Source organism: Accipiter gentilis, chromosome 27, assembly GCF_929443795.1.
Source record: "Accipiter gentilis chromosome 27, bAccGen1.1, whole genome shotgun sequence".
In the NCBI taxonomy this organism is placed as follows: Eukaryota; Metazoa; Chordata; class Aves; order Accipitriformes; family Accipitridae; genus Astur; species Astur gentilis.
The window spans coordinates 10965473-10986304 of record NC_064906.1 but is presented as its reverse complement, the minus strand read 5'-3'; positions in this window follow the sequence as shown (position 1 = coordinate 10986304).

The following is a 20832-nucleotide window of genomic DNA, read 5'->3' as shown; positions in this document are numbered from 1 at the left end:
AAGTGTAATATCCAGTAGGACTGTTACAGCTGGTTCATAAAAGACCTGCCTCACGAGAAACCTGACTGAGGACAACATGACAGTTTGTGTCTTGAGAAACAGTTCTGTACCTGAAATAGGAATAGGTTTGCTTGGACCTTAATGTTGCTGGAAATCCAACATGGATTTCTGGAAAAAACAGAGAAACTTTTTTTTTTTTTTTTTTTTAAATGTTATTGAAAATCCATGAGAGAAAATACTGTGGCATAATTTAAGAATCCTCACTGAAGATATTCTTGGTGACAGGCTGTCGCACTGTTTTTTTCTAGTTTAATTTATAGCTGGTTTCGGCAAATAAGCTATGATATGTATATCTCATCATATATGAAATATATCAATTGTTATATATAAATAATGTAACTACAGATTGCTAAACTAGATTGCACTTTGCACTCCCTTCACACATATAGGAGAAATTACATCAGATGAAAAAGAAAACCCATTTTATGTGGTGAACCTGAAGGAAAGGGGAACAAAAGCAGCTACATTCAGCAAATATGTTCTGTTTCCCTGGTTCAACTATTGCTGATTCAGTGCTGGTAGCACTCACATGAAAGATACTGAGCTTTGCTCCAGTATTCAAAGTAGCCACAGAATCAGCAGACACACACACCCACACACCACCACCCTCACCACCACCCCCACACACCCCCACCACCACCCCCCCAAAAAAAAAAAAATCAGGAAAGAACTTTTAATTTCACTAACAAGAGCAGGAGCTGGGAGTTAAAAGTCAGAAAGATCTCATTTTGTAAAATGTGTTACTTCCCTCTCTACCTCGGCTATGTGTCCGGGTGATACTATTCAGACTATAAGGGCTTCCTGACATTTTCAGTGTGGAGTCAAATTGCCCACTTCAGATCACAGCTTGGACTTGAGCAAAAGGGAAATCCAGTATGAACTTTTTTTCTTCTTTTTTCCTTTTTACTTCAAGTGGTACTAACAATCCAGGTAAGGGGAAAAGCTCTATGACTAGCTTTTAATAATGCTTCTTACAGATACCAATAAAATACATTGATTTTTTTTTTTTTAGGCCAACAGTCTTGGAGGAATGTGCGAGGTGATGGTTAAGCCACATCCACAAGTGGATGCATTCTGCGTGAAGGGGTATAACAGCACTCCTGCTGTTAGTTACTGCCGGAGAAGCTGCTTCCTTTCTGCTGTTAGGAACTGCCTTTCATTTAAAATATGGTTCTGCTTACAGTATACCTGAAGTGTCTGAGACGTCCTCACGCATGAAGTATAAGTGCAAATTCGGCATCAGAGCAGACTGTACAGATTGTCAAGATGAGGAACAAAACCACTTCTGTAGAAATACTTTCCCCCCCAACCCACCATCTAATTTATAATTGTCGTCTGCGCTGCTACTGTTTTGGCTTTTCATTGTGTCATCTCAGCTTTGCTTTCAAAGGCGTGCACACTCATCATCATCCTGCCCCATTCTTCCCCATTTATCCACAGCTGCCTTTATATTTGGGTCCTTCCCTCTTTCTCTGAGGCAAGCAACCTCCTCTTCATTTTCCTCTCTCTCAAACTTCATGTCTGGCTAGGTTTCAACTGCCCACCCTTGATATAATTTTCTCCTCCTCGTTTCCTGTCTCATGAGCAGCTGTGATAAAAGCAAAATAAAGTCATGCTGACAAGATACATTCAAAACTGAAAAGCTACACACATGGTTGCTATGTGCTTCATTATATTAATTTAACTTGGAGAAGTGTATTTTTAAAGGCACATGGGTGATATCTGGCCAGTTCTCTGTGACCTTCTTTGCTAGTGGGGTGTTTCTGAAAATTGTCATCCACTTATTGCTATGGCAATGAATATTCCTCTTTCAAAACTGGTATATTATTAATAGCAGATAATAATACATACAAGTAGCTGCTTCCCTGCCTCCTCAAGGTGCTCTCTAAAACGTCACTCGTGACTTGCCTAAAATCTCACCGTTATTGCAATACTTAATGGCATTGTGATATTTTTTGGAACCCCTGTAACAAGACTCAAATAGAAATGTTCATGAGTAAATTGTATAAATCATAGACCTTTCTCTGATGTTTTGATTTAATTTTGCTCGTTATATCCATTGCAGGAAAATTCAGTATTACATGTGACAAAAATCATTACTCTGCTAAAGTCTCTGCAGACGTATCGCAGCCCCTCGTACTGTTTGTATATTATCGCAGTAAATATGAGCAATAGACCTATGGCAGTATTAGACTTTTCAATGCAGACAGTACCAAAACGGTGGGACGCTCATGTTACCAGTGCCCCACTGTAAGGGCAACACGAGCCCTACTGCTGCATTGCACCAGCCCTGCTTCTGCCTCCCCACCTCCCCCTTCCCAAAGTAGGGTCTACTACTAACACTACCCGTAGAGCTGCTATTCTCCAGACCGACAAGACGGGTTGAAAATGAGGCACGATCCCTCCCTTCTTTGAAAGCAGGACCCCTTCTTTCTGGGTGCCGGGGGGGGAGGGAAGGGGTACAACCAGTTGCGAATGGTGAGGGACGGGGTTATCCCCATGCCTCCCGTAGGCAGGGCGTAGGAAGTCCTGTACTCTGGAGGACCAAGAAAGGAGAAGGTCACCACCTCGTACAGCAGTTTCTGCCGCGCTGAGGTTCTCCAGATCAGATTTCAGCTGGGCCAAAAAAAAATAATCAGATGCCTGGATGGAAGAATGAAGGATAACCAGTCTCAATTACTGTCTAATAATTACTGCTGTCAGTTCAGATAGATAAGATGCTGTTACCTCAATGTCTCAGTATCCCTTTATCTTCAAGGTTTCTCACTGGGACTTTTCCCAAAAAACTATAACTACGGGTAGTTTAAACACGTAACAAGGTAAATGAAAGTGAATAGCAATAATAAAAAGTTACAACAAGCCCACTGAATTTCCTATAACATTTAGCTTTTCAGGATTTTAAGGCTTGCACTCCAGGATTGTAATTACAGTCAGCAGTGACCCTCCATGACATTTTATTCTATTTAATTGAGTTCTGCCATCAAAATACCCATGCAGACCTAGGAAAGAGTTGCATCAGTGTTAGCAGAGAGTCTTACTGCAAAACTTTTTTTGGGAAGCAGTCGTAATGCACCATGTTTGTAATGTATTAATGAAAAAGAATGTTATGATGTTATTTATGCTCTAAACTCTGTTTCTGCATAAAGATGATCCAATAATAAAAAGTATCGTATCATAAATGATGAAACATTCTTTTTTGTATGCACCGTCAATCTCTCAGAAATAATTATAGATCTGAAAATGATAGGGTAGCACTTGTTCTAGGCTCTCAGGATTTTCCTTTGGCAGTTGTTCTCTCTATTGTCAGCTCTGTATGTTGATTTCCTATGTTTTTCCTTCACATTCAAGTTCAGTTTAGATTCAGAACAACCCCACTGATTTGCACAGGGATAAGATTACAAAGGCTTGCACAAGACCTTGATTTTTTTTGCCTGCTCTGTATAAATGCTACAGGGATTTATGGCTTTAACACATTTTGATAGAGACTATCATATGAAAAAAAAAAAAGTCTCAAATAACAATACTACTATTAGCATCTTTTTGCTTCTTTATTTAATTTGTCTTTCAAGCTATATATGTGAAATAGGTATTGTTTCAACCAATTAATATCTAGTACTGAACTGAGAAATAAGTTTGGAAAGTTATTACGGACCCAAAATGGAAGATGCTGAAGGAAATGCCCAAGATGTAATGGTATATTCTTATTTTACATTAAAGTGTTTAGAGAGCTTTAGTAAAACATATAATTTCATTTTTCCCAGAGCACTAGCGTATGACAATCTGAAACTGGTGACTGACAAAAAAATAGAAAAGAAACTAAAGAGGTGATAGCCCAAAATGACATGTAGTAGACAGTATTAAGTAAGAACCAATAGGCTAACTGAATCATTGCAATACAGCTAAGCTACTGAAAGCCTTGTGAAAAATATAAGTAAACTGCTTTCACCACAATTTGGATGGAGATAGAACACAATGTTCTAGCACTGCTTAGGAGCAACTGCTTTCTAACTAGGCTTACCACCTAGGCCTGTCTTTTGTAATCTAGCTAAAAGAGCAAGAAATTGAAGTAAAGAAAATACAAGGTCAACAAATAATTATTTTTAGGTCAGAGAACATAAGATAACTATTCTAAAACCACCATAAATCAGATTACTCTGCTTATGCCTAAACTCATGCAGATTTCTTTGACTGTAGGAAACCTTGCTAACTACAGTTTGTTAAAGCTTATAACGAAGTACTAGACAATACTAAATCATTGTGTCCAAATCACATCAAAACGTGGTCCCTCCAAGCAGCCAGCTCTGAACAAATTTTGGTGTAGGAGCTCAGCCTGCAAGAGGGTTGAGCCAGAGACAAGAGAGGCCTGGAGACAACACACCACCAAAGAGAAAATTACGGATGGCTATAGACATGCAGGAATCTTCTGTTCCTTCAGGGTTTTTTAGAATTAGGTCATGGAAAGACCCTTATTTTCTGACCTCCTTTAGCCATGCCTAAAATTTCTGTGTCATGATGTTTAGAACTGCAGCACATACTTCTTTTGTCTAAAATGGCCCTTGTTAAGTAAGGTTGTGAGACATGGCTCAGTGCTTTTGGCAATCAGGCATTATGTTAGATTACACATATTTTTTTTTAATATTTGTCTGTACATTAATTATAGTGATGAATGGCCTGAAGCCACTAGTGGGAAAGAGTGTGTTTGCATCATCAGAGAGAGTACATTGAGGGGCTGTTGGGTAAGTGATTCAGAAATTATTAACAGTACCTTGATCAGAGCTATAGGCTGCACTTAGTTAAAAACATCCCTTAAAATAGGGATTATTTAATTATTTAAAAATTATTTATGATTCCAAGAAAGCAGAGATCCTTAAAGGGGTCCTTTTAGGCCACAAAGGGGATCCAGAGCCCAATTGCAGTCATGTGCTAATTCAAAACTACCATTGATACAAATCTTCGCTGTCTATAGAAGCGAATAATCAAGTTTGAACTGTTTGTAGCTTACCAGAGTGACTCAGCCAGCCTGTGGCCTGTACCTTTCCCTCAAGTATCAGCAGGACTTCAGGTGGGATGGATTGCTTTGGAGACATATATTCTTGGGCCAGGATCTTCTTTGGTTTCTGGGAAATGAGGGAGATACCACTACACTTGAGTAGATCAAGTGTGCTGAATACAGGTGATTATTCTTTTCACCTGCCAGGGAAGGAATTGAAGAAAATGGTGCTTGAAGAAACAGGCTCTGTCTCCGTTTCTCTCCAGCAAACTGCTTAGGTGAGAATGCAAAACTTCATTAGTTCATGAGGAGAGAGAAGTTAGAGCAAAAAACAGACTTCAGTCCAAGCCCTAATTTAATATAGCTGAGCTTTGGAACGCTTTGATCTGAACTCTCGCTCATAACATCTCCCTCATAACCATCTTCCTTGTTTCATCATTATATTTTGTTCTAGAAAATAATAAAACTGGTGTGTGACAATGCAATATTTTCAAACTGAAGAATACAACTGATATAAGAAACATCTGCTCTGAAATCTGTGATGAGAATACTACGTGCCAACAAACCTAATGAAAAGCTCAAGGCAATCGCTAAGCCTAATAACATTTCACCTGAATGGCTGATCTTTGCATAAACACCCACCCATGCAAACATAACATCACAGCTGGCCCAAACCCTTCTAACAAAACTGTGAAAGGAACAATTAAGTGAATATCGCAAACAGTTGCCTATCCAGACTGGGCCGCTATTAGCCAATCAATATCTCAACATTCAATCTTTGACAAGTAATGAACACTGTCTATATGCAAAAATGAGACTGCAAAGTCTACAAAGTGACACATTTTTCCTTACATCTATGAATTGCCTAATGTAACCTTGCAAATTGAAAAACCTTAAAGAAATAGGAATAGTCACAGCAAAATCAGTTCAGATAAACAATCAGTAGCAAAAGCCTCCATCCCAATCTTAAGTCCTTTTTCTTAATTTTCCATAAGATTACTAGCAGTTCATTGTTTTTTTTTCCTCTGGAGGCATCCCTCACTTCTTGGTTTTGACTAGGACAGAAGTCTCAAAATATTATCTGGAAGCAACCAACCACCCAGATTCTTCCCACTCTACACAGGTTTTAAACAGAACGGCAATGGGGAGAATCAAATTGGTAGATGCAAATACACACAAAGAAAGGGATTTCGACCTTTTCTTCACAGAGCTTCTATTAAATTGTGACAAAACTATTTCCTCGTGTGCAACCTTTGGGAAAATTAACAGCAGGGAGAATTGTAAATGCTGTAAGAAGTTTTATTGTCAGAATTACATATTAAAGAATTATGTAATACAGTTGTACAAATATTCTGAAGACAGTTTATCAGCAAACCTATCCCATTCATCAGAACAATCCACTGTGTGTATCTGTGTGTATTGATACACATATATATACATATTAACATATATAGTGGGTGTCTGTTCCGTGTAGAGTCACATTAAGCTACCTCAACAGAATATCCAGCTCTCCTGTTCTTTTCTTCTTGTCCTCAGAGTTTAGACGTTTCACCAGCTTTCTGGTTTTCTTTAGTTCCAAATTGCTAAGCTTTTCAGTGCTCCTGATTCTTAAATTTGTGTTCCACACCTTACTTTCTGCCTTGCTAGGACTAATGGAGTCTGTAAATCAGAGTCTGTAATGGAGACTGATCCCTGGAGACTGATGAACTGCAGTTATGAAATCAAGATTGCAACTTTAAAATGTGACATTGATAATGGTCTATAGCTGATTTATAGTTCATTATTATTGCTCCTGTTTGTAATGCATTGTGAAGAAAAAAACATTAGATCAATGGGTATTTGTCTGAATATGGAGAAAATAAAAATTCATTAAAGTTCTCATATGTGGCTGTATATAAAATTACATTAAATAAATCCACACACTTTTAAGACATCAGTTGTTCTGTGATTTCTTTGGCAGGATTTAACTGGCTACTCCTTCTTATTTTAATAAATGCTACTCAGAATAATAAAATACTTAAAGCATAATCAGCTTTTCCTGCATTTCAACTTAGTTAGATAAATAAAGTCAGTGATGAAATGGTAGTCTGAAAGGCATAAGCTGAATCCTGTATGTCCTTGGTGACATCAAAGTAGTATCACTTATGTTGCATATTAACTTGTATGAAAACACACTACATTGCATGTTATAAGGCCAGCTTAGAGTTGATTGGTATCTGTTTCATGACTCCATTTGATGCAGTTTCAGAAGTAGATGATCAGTTAATGCTGATAGCGTTAAAAATTATCAGTCTACTTTATTCTAATAAGGCATGACCAAATATATATACTTTAAACTCCAATAAATCACCTGCCTGATAAACTGAAGATTCGTCTTTATGTTCCTAAAGAATTCAAAATTGATGAGGGATGGCTATAGCTCATCTGATCAGAAATCCCAGGTCTGTGTTTCACTATCTTTACTAATTCCCCCAATATTTCTGAATTACATACACAGTTCCACTGTTCATCTTCAATATCTTCACAGAATTTTCTCAAGTTACTTCTACGAACTGTTTTCTCTTCCCCTGATAGCTACATCCTACTGGAACAGTCAAACCATTACCCTCAAGACTGAAACTTGGGAAAAAGATAATATTGTTCATAACTGATATAGAAATTTTCATCTTATTTCCAGGTTGATACCCCTTTCTTTTTGATTATAGTGACTTCAGTACAAAGTGAAGACCTAACTCGACCTTGCCTTCCAATCAAACTCGAGCAGAATCACACAACTAAGAAAGGCCAGTTACTGCAGGTCAAAAAAAGAGATAAATAGATCCTATAATTACCATTACAGAACAATTCTCAGATATCTTCATATTAGAAGAATTGCAACTGTTGTGAAAAGGTGGATAGGTGTATAGTATGCTTGATATCATGCAGTACTGTACCTTTGCCAGATTTCTTCCTGCTTTATTTATACCTGAGTTACTCAAAGACATATACAAATTTCTTACCCTTCAATTGCTTACTACTATAACTTCAAATAATATTTAAGATTACCCCTTTTGTAAAATCAAGTAGCTATTTAGAAACAGGTTAAATTGTCCTTACAGTCTTTACAATCTGTTGAATGAAATCAAACCAATTGTTGTTCTTATGAGGCTTGTTTATGTTACAGGGAACTCTTCTTCATGGTAAAAATACATAATAGGTGATAAAATTAGATGTTATAATTTTTACTGCCACAAGTTATCGGCTATTGTGTTGCCTATGAATGTTCATTTTACAAAACCGATAATTATGATATATTGTATAAATGAATTCTTTAATATTACAGACTTTGCTCATTTCTACTTCTAACATTTGTTTTCTTTATGCTTCTCTGGTGTATCACTTCTGGGGAAAATAATAATGATTGACACAATAGCAATTTATTAACATATTATATTGTACGTGCCATTGTGAAAATCAACTTCAAAGAAAATTATGACCCCAGTTTAGCATAACCGATTATGTTTAAAAAAAACCAAAAAGGCTTAATTAGCTATTAGGTTTAAAAATGCATACAGCTATGTTGCTGAATTGAAATCTGCTTTTGTTCCATTTTTCATTTTATCTCTCTGTGAAAATAAAAAGTGTCATGAGTCAAATACTGTGTCTCAGTGCATACATTTTTACTGATGTCAGAATGGGGCAAGACAGAAACAATGAAGTGTAATAGAACAATTTAGAGAAGACTGATATGAATTAAGTTTCTCTCGGCCTCCTTTAGTTACTGTTTTTCATATGCTTTATGTGTCCTTCAGTCTGTGGAGCAGTGCTTCATAGTAAGCCTCATCCACTCAAATTAACAGAAATCAAGTGAATACAGTAACCCCATCTCCCCTTTTTTGTTGGCACTCTTTGGTTTCAGAGGCAGCATAAAGGGCAACTTAAACTTCTTCCAGTTGCCATGTTGCTTCCTGGAGAAATTAACATCCAGGAAAATTTAAACTCCATGCTTCTAATCAGTGTTGGGGTTTTCTTTTTCTCTTTTTATTTCTGGTAGCATGCTATGGTTGGTGACCCATTAGAGTTTACAGTCTCTGTCAAGCAGGATTAAAGCTAGGCAGTGTGTTTTTCTGCACAGCAGCCACCCTGGTCACGTCCTTAATCTCGTTATGCAAACAGTCAAAAGCATGGCCGTTTCCACCGACCTCGTGGGAGTATGCCTCCAAGAGACTCAGCATGGGGAGGGGATTTTGCATCATATGATGTCGTCATGGTCACAGGGAAGTTCTGAGGCTTTATTGACACTATGGCTATATCCTCTCCCAAGTCTTGAAAGAGTCTCTGCCAAGCACCTCCCCACTGAGGTCAGCTATGGCAGCGTATCAGCCGTTCCATTCTGCTATACAACTTCATGCAGAATAGTCTACAAACTGAGATTACAGACTAGTTTAGATAGATGACAGCTCTCTGTTAAAAGCAATATTGGGAAATGTTTGTACGTCTCATCTGTTTTAGGCAATATTTTATTACACAATAAATGGCCTTATAGGGCCAGATTTATTATTCTTTTTAATCCTTGAAGATGCAGGCAGATTTACAGTGGAGTTTTCTCAACTGCCTTAATAGATTGCACTGCTTCTAGCAAACAGAAAACCCACATCAGCACTTTTGGAAGCACCAGTAAGGGTTTGCCTGCTGGCAAACATAAAACACCCCCCGCACAAGGGATGTTGCAGGGAAGTAGCAAATACTTATGAAAGCATGACAGATACACAAATAGCTCCTTGAAGTGATAAAAGAGGATCCTTGCTTATTTGGCATCAATTCATAGTTCATCAGCGTCAGATCTGATAATCTTTTGTTGATATTCTCCATAAATTTTTTTTTTCTTCAATTTGAATAGCGATATTGAAAGGAGTTCATGTAGATTGAATTTTCTAGTAAATTGCTAGTTTGGGGGTTTTTTGTATGCCCATAAAAATTCTGATTAAAATCCATACAGTTGTTCATGGTCCACAGCATACATATCATAGTTCTCGTAAACACAGTTGCTCATTTACAGTTTCATACACCTAACAATGAATGTGCAAGAAAAGAAACTGATGTAGAATGCACAATACCAGAAATCGGAAAGTATAATGATTTCTTTTTAACAAGTTACATTCTTACAAGATTTAACAAGGAAATTACAATTGTCATCTTGCATTCAGCACAACATTCTCCCACTAAAAGTTATGACTTGGTAGGGAACATTACTTCTGCGCATAATCAATATCTTTGCTTTAGAAGAAGTCAATTTATTCTTCATTTAACATAGAGAATTTATTCTTCATTATAACATAGAGAATAGTAAAAGACATGTCAGTTTTAAAACATCATAGAAAAAAAATCCATGGGCAGCAAACAGTAACTGTCTCCAAAACCCAGGACTGGCATGGAAATGAATTTTCTTCTTCCTAGTTCTTTCTTTTTCAACTATAAGGAAAAGAAATCATTATGTTTATAATCTAATTGCTTCTTTTAAAAAAAATTTTCAAGAAATGTGAACAAACAATTAAAATAAAAAAATCTTCAGCCTGTTGTCTGCATTTATACACACCACCACTAGCTATGTAAATGATTACAGTACTATTCTGGCACTTGCAGCATGTCACATGGTATATATGGTTAAATGTAATAGGATACTTTCCAAATATTTTATAAGAAGAATGTGAGAGAGGGAGAAATAGAAATTTTCTAATTTGCAATGGTAGAACATGCATCCTCACCAAGTTCATTTTGTGAGCTGGAAGTTCATCACTCCTTTTTACTACTTAAGGCCACTGAAAAGATTTAATTTGTATACATAGATTTAAATAGATTGGTTTCACTCTGTTTAAAAATTCATGACTAAAAGTTTGAAATTCTCTATTTATGCAGATTGTAAGATTTCCTCATACTACACATCTGGAAAAAAAAAAAGCAATGAACTAAGTGTTGAAAGCTAAGAGTGAATTTCATAGTGAGGTAAAAGAGTATAGAAATGGTTAAAGGGTTAAAAAAAAAGAGGAGGAAGGGAAGGAAAAATTATGAATACTGAATTCCTTTTGTATAGATTAATAGACCTTATTTTAGAATACCTTTTACAGAGTAAAGAAAAGTACTTTACACTCTGAAGTATCTATGGGGTAAGGCTGGTATGCACTGGGTGAGAGAAGAGCAAAATCCTGCTGGAAATCTGTCCAGCTCCCCTTTCCATGGATGTGACACCACTACCAATACCAGCCAATTCCAAAGGGAAAGAAAAAAAAAACCACTTAATAATTTTTTTGTCACTGAGTAAACTAGTGACTTGACATGTTATAAGTAAAACATGACCTGTCTATATTTAACCCCCATTTATGAATTAAAATGATTGTTTTTGCTGCTACGATGATAAAAAGTTGGTCATACTCTACTGATTTTGATATAAATGACTGTCACTTAGACAGTTCTGCAAGAAACAATTTTCTATTGTATTTCACTGAAAGAGTTCAACAATTTTCTCTTGCTGAATGAACGTTACTCATGATTCCAGACCAAAGAGCATGTCCAGACAAAATGGGCTCAATCATATTGTTAAGAAGGAAAAACTTAGATGCAAAATTAGCATATGCCCAACGTTTGACTCAGAACCTGCTATAACAAAATCCTCTATGATCTGAGCTAATGAATTAGATTCAACAGCAAAGAGCTTGGCTTACACTTCCTGCAAGGCATAAAGAACAATATAAGATGCCTGCTAAGCAGTAATATGCATCATTTGAAAAGAACCCCACTCTGACACTCTTGTATCTTAAGCTTGAGATAGGTTGAATTTGAAGCAAAATCTTCTTTATACTAATTCTTTAAATTTTACCTAAGGATCTTTAAAATGAAGTGTAGAAATCTCTGCAATTGGACCCAAAGACACTGATTGTGTTGAAAGAGATGTCTGAGACCAGATGCCAATGGGGTTACACATACATATCCACACAAATGTAAGTACTACTGAGGGTTTTTAAAAGCTAAAAAGATATAGCTTTTAAAGATTTTGTACAAACTGTTAAAATCAGATGCTTAGCTCTGCCTACAGTATTTAATGGTGCTTAAGTGTTGTCATTATCAAGTTCAGAATTTTCGTGTGCTTCATCTCTTAGCCTTTGAAGACAGCAGTATGGGTCAGCAACCTTAGTATCTGTGCTCAGAAAAGATCTCTGGCAAGTTTTAACACAGTCATTTCAGGCATTTTAGTAAAATTTTATAAAAAATTATAGTCATTATTGAAGTGCTCATAAAATATCTTGAAGGAAAGAGTCAGAAAATATAAATCTGAGAAACAGCCCTCTGCTGAGGAAAATGCCATTCAATATTCCATAAACCACTGAGTTGACAGAAGCCTTCTGAAAATCCTCTTTTCTGCATGCAACACAAATGTTATGATTGCCGAGAGAATTTTAAAGCGTTGTTTTATAGGTGGAGGAGAAAAACACCCCACCTGGAATACCGTGCCACAAGAAGAACAACAGAGATTAAGTGCGGTACTGTTGGAACAAACCCATATTATATGTAAGCTGTTCAGGATCCGTGCACAGCAAATGTATCATCTGCTTTTGAAATGTCATCTGTCTCTATCAGACCTTTGTCAGGTGGAGAATGAAATCACATAGAAAGCAAGTCTCTTAAGAGAATGTGAGAAATGTAAACTGAAGCGTTTTCTTTCCCATCAACAGGACAAGGCAGCAGATTTGACATTTGACATCTCTTCATACAGGTACAAGTTGCACCTGGAGAGATTTCATCTTGACATAAGGAAGAAATTTTTTTTACAGTGAGAGCAGTCAATCATTTGAACAACCTCTCCAGGGACATGGTAGAGTGCCCATTGCTGGAGGTTTTCAAGATGCAATTAGTCAGGCTGCTAGATAATCTCCTCTAGGGTCCCTTTCCCATGGAAGGTTGGACCAGCTGATCTTTTGAGGCCCATTCCAACCTGGGATGTTCTATGATTCTGTGATTATAATTTACATAGATGCACCTCATGTGACTAGTACAGGCTACATTTCTGACGTACCCTATCAAAAGAAATGTCATAGCAAACAAATTTTAGATCTGATGTAGGTAACGGAAAATAGGATCGCTGGAGACTTCCTGGAGTAAATGGGCTTTGCAGTTGCACTGCCAGAATTGCAAAAGCACCAGAGAGCAAAACCAGGGTAAGACCCCTTAATTTTGCAAAGGTCTCTCCAAACAAATAGCTTAAGGACTTAAATAAACCATTGGCAAAAAAAAATCTGGTTCATTTTGTTTTGGGTAAAACTTTCATCCCATTTAATATGCCACTCAGTTTTGATCTCAGGTGGAGTCCTGCACATGGAAACGAGTGCTTCAGAGGGGATCTTCAGAGGTCTGAGGCGTGCAGTCCACCAGGCTGGCAGTTAAGCTGGGAAATCACAAATGCTCAGAAAAAAATTAGGGCTGGCCTACATACACAGTACAAAAATGAACTCTGCATATGAAAATCAGGAAAATAGACAAAATAGATGTACTGGGTGCAGGTGGCCAGGCGCTGGCAGCGGGGACCTGCAGGGCGGCCTCTGTGAGGAGAGGCCGGGGCTGCCGCGAGCCGGACACAGCCGGTTCCAGCTGGTTCCAGCAAGTTCCAGCTGGTTCCAGCCAGTTCCAGCTGGTTTAGCCAGCTCCAACAGACAGCTGAGGGGAGCTGGGGGTGTCTCTGAGGATGACTTCCCCAAGTACTTAAGTATTTGTCTTCTTTGTTTCTCAATACCCAAATCAGTAATTAAATTTATTGGCAAGGAATTAAGTTAAATTCCCCAAGTTGAGTCTGTTTTGCCCACGACAATAGATAGAGCATAATTTTGTTTAAAGATCAGTTATTTGAATTACGTTGGCCTGAAAAATAGAGTAGATCTGAATTTCATTTTTGCCTCTAATGGGAACTTGTCTTTACATATGAGCATCCTAGAACTATCAAGTTCGTTATTAATATCTTGCATTTTTATAGAGCGTTTCATACCCAAATATCGCAAACATTTTACAAATTACAGCCTACTGGTCTTCCAGCTTCCTGCCTTTTACAGCATCTCCAGCAATAAAGGGTAAAGAATAATTTTGGCAATGGAAATGACAGGCATATTTCATTTAACATCATTTTTTCAACTGCTTTGGGAAAAAACCCCCACACTGACTGCCTTCCAGGAACAAGAATTCATCACTGGAAAATTACCCCTAATATCTTCTCAAAAAGAACATTTTGTGGAGTCAGTACATCTAGAAGCGGTAATGGGAGCTATGTAAGCTGTGCCTCATGCGTCTCTGCAATGAAGGCAGCTGGAGATCCCTGAGAGAGAAAGGAGATTGTGCGGCAGCTGGGGCTCAGATGCTAGATAAAGAAAATCTCTGCCAGACGTCGTGATGCTGAGAAACAACTGAGGAGTTCACAGAACTTTCTCGGCAGTGAAAAGCCACTTCAGATGGCCCATGCGCGCTGCAAGAGGTGGCCAGGGGAGAACTATTCCGTGCAAACAATTTGGGGTCATTTGCCACCCAGATAAACCATTAAACAGGGTGCTGTGTTATTATCACCCTATAGCATGCAATAGCTATAGGGTGATAACATAGATCACATAGATTACCAATAATCTTCTAAGCCAATAGTTAGATGATCTTACAGCTTTGTAAACTTCTGCAGAATGTTTTCTTCAACCACAAAACAGCAGTGAGCCTTCCCCCCACCCCCCTCCCGAAATGCAGCCCAACAGGAGAAAAAGAACAAGATTTGCCAGTTATGGGAGAAATATAGTTCAGTCTAACATATTTAGGATTAGGTCTACCTCTCTGAGAAAGTATCAATATTTCCATCTTTGGTATATATTAGAAGTGTATGATACAGTTTCTAATCACACACACACATACTCTGCAAGGCAGAGCTTTTCATGGCACCTGGTTAAAATAAATACAGAAACTTAATTTTCTTTCACTGAAATTTCACATGGTAGAAATTGTGTTGAACTCTGCACTGTTTCCTTCAGCATTTTGGGGGTGGTCATTACTCTTACGTACTTGCTAGAAGAAAAAGGGCATTCTTTAGCAAATTTCTAACATGTCAGAATGAAGGTTTAACAGTTTGTGACTAGGGAGGTAAGAAATATTACAGTAGAGAAATTTCATTTTCAGTTTGGTTTTAAAAAGATCTAGTTTACTATATTGTTTAGCATATGTCAAATAATATATTCTGTTTCTTCTTCAGGTTCTTGACAAATGAGGACGTAAGAGTAAAATTTTCAGGCAATGGTATATGCAAATTTCAACCTTTGCTTATAGAAAAAGAAAAAAATAGAGGATTTTAGACAGCAGATCTTCTTTTTCTTTTTGGAACTCTTTGTCTATTTAAAAGTAGCAAAAAAATGCAAAGCCACTGCATGAATAATTCATATTGAAGTCATCCCGGGCCAGATTTACAGAAGCAGATTTTTCATTATCTTCTGCATGCTCTGAATGCAAGTGCGAGTGCCCTTATGTGGAATATGTGTCTGTGTACATTCATTATACCTCCACCGGTTTCCAGAATATTTCCCTGGCTGTGCTACTTAAAATTGTAGAACCTAATGATTAAAAATACAAATAGTGATGTGCAGTTTTATGCAAAAGATCATTATTTTTTGTTCTTTTCACCCTGTATTCATTAGGTACAGGATATTTGCTACTTTTACTTTAGCATTTCTCTCACCTTGCTAAACAGCTTGTCCTCAGCAGCTCTGTTGAAGTGTGATTGAAAAAGAATGCTCAGGCTGATGAAAAGTCTGTGGCTAATTGAGGACATTTCTGGGGAAAAAAGGAAAAAAGATATACCTGTTCTCTGCTTTAAATGTGTAAATGCAGTGAGATGTCTCAATCACAAACAGATTTATTTATTATCTAACTGTTTCTCCTCTACAATAGTTCATGTTCAGTTTTCAGGACTTTTCTAAAAAGTTTATTATTAAGCTTATTACCATGAGCTGGGAAGTTTCAGGAAAGGAGTGCTTCCCACCCCTGTTTTGTTTCCCCAAAACATTTGCTACTGATGACTGATGGATGCAGGTTACTGATTTAACTATGCTATTTTCCTCATGTCTGATCCTGATCTCATTGTGATTTTCAAATAAATTGTTAGCTTATACCTAGAACTGTAACCATTTAGGCAAGTTAATGTGTTCCATCCACTGTTTTCAAATTATTTGTTTCCATTATCTGTTGATATCCAATCATGAGAAGAAGAGAGGGTCTTTGTTAAATACAACACCCAATATTTTCTTCTTTGATGATTTAACAGAATGGTGGAATAATGGATTACTTTCAGTGAAGAAATAGTGAATAACATTCTTCCAACCCCATTGACATCCATATTAAACCCCCTTGGTTTTAGCATTGCAGATATTTTCACCAGTGTTTCAGAGCTTTCTGCTTGATTAATCATAATTATGATGACACAAACGCAGCAAACCACAGCTATCTTACTCCTATACAGCTTTCTAACCAATTTTTTACAATCTCATTGCAAACAGATGGATTCAGAAGCCCTCTACATAGGTATCATACAGGTACAGAAATGTCCAGTAGTTATGTCCAATATTCATTTACTCCAGGTTTCCTAGTCTTTTTCACAGTCTCTTTGTTCTCTATCTTGAATTGGTCAGTGCCCTACTCCAGAATGAAACCATGGGACACAAATAAAGCAAAGTCATTCTCAAATAAGGTATTTGATGTGGAATCAGGGATTGCCCTGCTGCGGTTCAGGGATGCCACTGGAAAGGCAGTGAAAATGTCCATGAAAGTACACAGAATTAACTCACCAGAGAAGGTGGCTGCTAAACACTAAGTCATTAAATTTTTTTCCAAAGGTTTACAACTAACAGTATTTGGGAGGGTTTAGTTGGAGCAGCTGAAGGCAGAGGTTAGTTAGATTGGTCCTCCAAATTTCATTTAAAGCAAGAGAAGACCAGAGGGTCTTAGGAAGAGTTGGTCCATTTTAAAATATTTTTTACAAAGTAATTTAGCTCTGTAACAGATCAGAGAAGAGCAGCTCAAATGTTCAAAGTCTGCCAAAATCACCAAGTCTTACAGGGGAGAGTGATTGGCAGCTTTAGAAATAAGTGTTTCCATCTACCTGTAATGATAGAAAAGCTACAGAAGGGAAAAAAGTCCGTAAATCCATAGCTGCTTCTGCCATGTATTCAAAAAGTCCTTTCAGATTCTTTGAAACTAAAAGTAAATGCTAATAAAATGTCTATTAAATTTATTACACAGAAGAGACATTTCATTTTTCTTTGTTGTATGCTTTCTGTGTAGCTTTTTGCTTCATGCTTTATAGTGATAAGACATCACTTATTCTGAATGACTAACATCAAGATAGTATCTCCAGGTATTTAATATAAAGTATCTCCTATGTCATGTAGGTAGGTCAGATTATCCAATTACCCATAAACATTGTTTTGGTTTCCATGGTTACTCAGGGGATGCTAGCATTTTTCTTCCACACCATTGGTTGCCAAGGCTACAACAAGTTTTTACAAAGTATAGCAGTTACAAGTCCAGATTGCAGGGTGTAGACCTTCTGCATTCAGCAATTGTAGTAAATCTCACTTGATAACAGCATTTGAATCCTGAAGGCATTCTCAGCAGCACTCTTCTTTGGCTTAATCAAGTTACTAAGTTTGATATCAAAGGAGAAAATGCTTACCAAAGCTATCAAACATACAAAGTATATGAGACTGGCATAGCTACATTGCCTGAAATAAAGCACTTGGATACCTCTGGCAAAAGATGGGAATGTGCTGATCCTAATTACATTATTCTCAAATAGAATCCCAAGCCAAATCAATGGAAATTGAATCAGAGCACAATGTCTTCTACATTTAGGGCCAATATTATCTTACCAACAGGCATAATCTCATGCAGTGTACAATAGCTACTTGTTAAAAAAAAATTACAAATATTTGCAAACGTCTGCTGCATTATGTAAACTGACAAAATGAAACAAAATGGCCTATAAACACAAAATGGGACAAAAGAGGTTGTGCACTCAGCTAGGTTTACATTTTCCACCCGCAAAACTCTAAAGACAATTTTATGTGGGTGTCTAAGTGTCTGAACTGCAGGCAGAATACACAGCTGAAGTAACTGAACTGTGTTCAGAAATGGAACCCTTAATAATCTACATCAGATTGCATGTAAAAAACAGATGCGAATTGTTTGTAACTTTTCACTTCAATGTATCAAAAAATAAAATCCTGTCTTTTCATTAGAACAAGTGTTGCTTAAGATCTAAGATTTTCACTTATTTCAAATTGAAAGAATAAAGAATAGCTGTACTTTTCAGACACATGTAACCCCATAAAAACAAACAACTTGCTGAAAAGAAATCAATTCATATTGTGTAGAAGCAAAAATATTCTTCAATGTGTTATAACACCTGATATGGCCCTAGTACCTACAATATTTATTTTTAAAAAGACAAAACAAAATATAATTAAAAACTACCCTCTGAATGGGCAGGAACATAACATATTGTCACTGTCTGAAATGACAGATCACACTTCTCAGGCATAATATGACTTTGAATAATCAGAAATGTTACCTCTCATGAAAGAAAAGATTTTCTTTTTTTAATATGAATCTTAATTTTTTGCCTTTACAAAAAGTTCTAGAAATGCTTTATATCAAGTATCTAAAATAAAATCTTGAGTTGTTTTTGTACTGTCTTGAGATTTTTTTGAACTGTGCTTGTCAGTGGATATCTCTTTATCTCATTTATAAGATACTTTATTTAAATCTGATCGCAAAGTCTTTTTTTTTTTTTCCCAAACCCAGACAGGAAATTTTCAGACATTTCTTCGTATTATTAACAACATACTAATGACAATAACTTTTAAAAGTGCATAATATGTACAGAATGATCAGAAAAAATAGAAATAGATTTCTTAATTTCTGAAACACACACTTTTCTCCTATATTCAGATACAGCTAATGTACAGTCTCACCATTGCTTAGGAGCTTAATATGAGAACAATTTTCAGAGACCGAGAATTTGCCTTTTACAATGTTACATTGCAATTTTAAATGCTTGACCATTTTTATGCTAAGACATTACAGAATCTGTGAGACAAGTCCCATTATCTGAACAAGAAAGGGTTTTTAAATATGATTATGTATTTCATAGAATCACAGAATGGTTTGGGTTGGAAGGGGCCTTAAAGATCATCTAGTTCCAACCCCCCTGCCATGGGACACCTTCCACTAGACCAGGTTGCTCAAAGCCCCATCCAGCCTGGCCTTTGTTTTAATTTTGTCCAATTACCTACTTTCCTTTTTTTAAACTGATTTCATTGACCCACCACAGAGTTTGCATTTTCAGTTCATTAGTTGATTAAAAATGCCAGTAGCCAGCTGATTAAACAACTGTATGAAGAGATTTGCACATTTATAATTATAACACTGTATTTAGGACTGAATTCAATTTCAGTTGAAACTTAAGCAATAGTTGTATTCTATTAACTGTAGCTGGGGACTGACTTCTTAAGCTACCAGTGTAGCCTGTAAACCTAAGGCATTAAAATAACATGCGGAATTCATTGGAAAGTTGCAAGCTTTATATGGGAGCTGGTCCCCAACAGAGATTGAGCCAAGCAGAAAAAGTTCTGGTAACACTGTAGTGTTAATATAAAGTATAGAGCTAAATCTTCGCTATGTCTAGGACTGTCCAGAACACGACAATCAAATCTGGATGTTTAGCAGAGTTAGGACTATGTTAGGGTGCTTTTAAGTCCAGGATTTGTTGTGACCCATTATTCAAGAGCTGTCTGAAACCAGCTTTATAGAAGAGTTGCAGTTTAATTCATGAAATACACTTCAGTGCATCAGAAAACAGCTGCATAAACAATCCTGTAGATATTGTAACAGAGACAATATACTACAAAAATTCAGCAACATGGTAGGAAACTGTATAAAGCAGGAAAATGCTGCGCAGTGCATGGTGTGGGTGTTTAGGTTCTGACACCTTTTTTGAGCCATTTCTTTGAAAATTCAGCATCCCTATGCTCTCTGTCAGCTACCAAGTTGTGTGAGTTTGCAGCTATGGGGCTTTGTACTTTCTTAACGATGGATGGTATGGAAACTAAGAGCTAACACTGGATCAAAAGGAACCTGCGTATTCATGGACTACAAATACACAGGCACCACAATCAGCTCAAGAACCCTGGGCCAAATATGGCTCAATGCCAGGTGAATATTAAGGCTATAACATATACTTTTCCCCAGCCATCTGCTTTTGGCAACTATATGGGACAGGATACTGCACGAGCTGAACTTTTGTTTTGACTGCACTTACGTAAGAAATATTTGAAATTTAATTTTTGTAAGGAGCTCTCCAACATAAAAAAGGATAAGAATGAGTTTTACATGAAAGATTCTGCTCAAGATAAAATTACACTGTGAGATATAAAAACACTTGAAGCTCTGCCTGGCTAATTGCTAATAGCTTGGATTTTCTGCTCTGGGCCCTCCATCACTCCCTATACCTATAAACAGTATTGTGAGATAGTTATAAAAATGGATCCTGGTGACACTGTTTCTTCTTTCAAAAACCTCTACCTGCTTTAATATCCCTGTCCCAGTTGGTTATTTCTTTTTACAAGGGTGGCCTAGCCGGGCGATTTCTGGTAGAGTGTCTATGTCTCCTTCAAGCCTGGACTGGAGCTCATGGAGCCAGCTGAGAAATGAGAAGGGCAGGGGTGCCTGTCATTTCACTA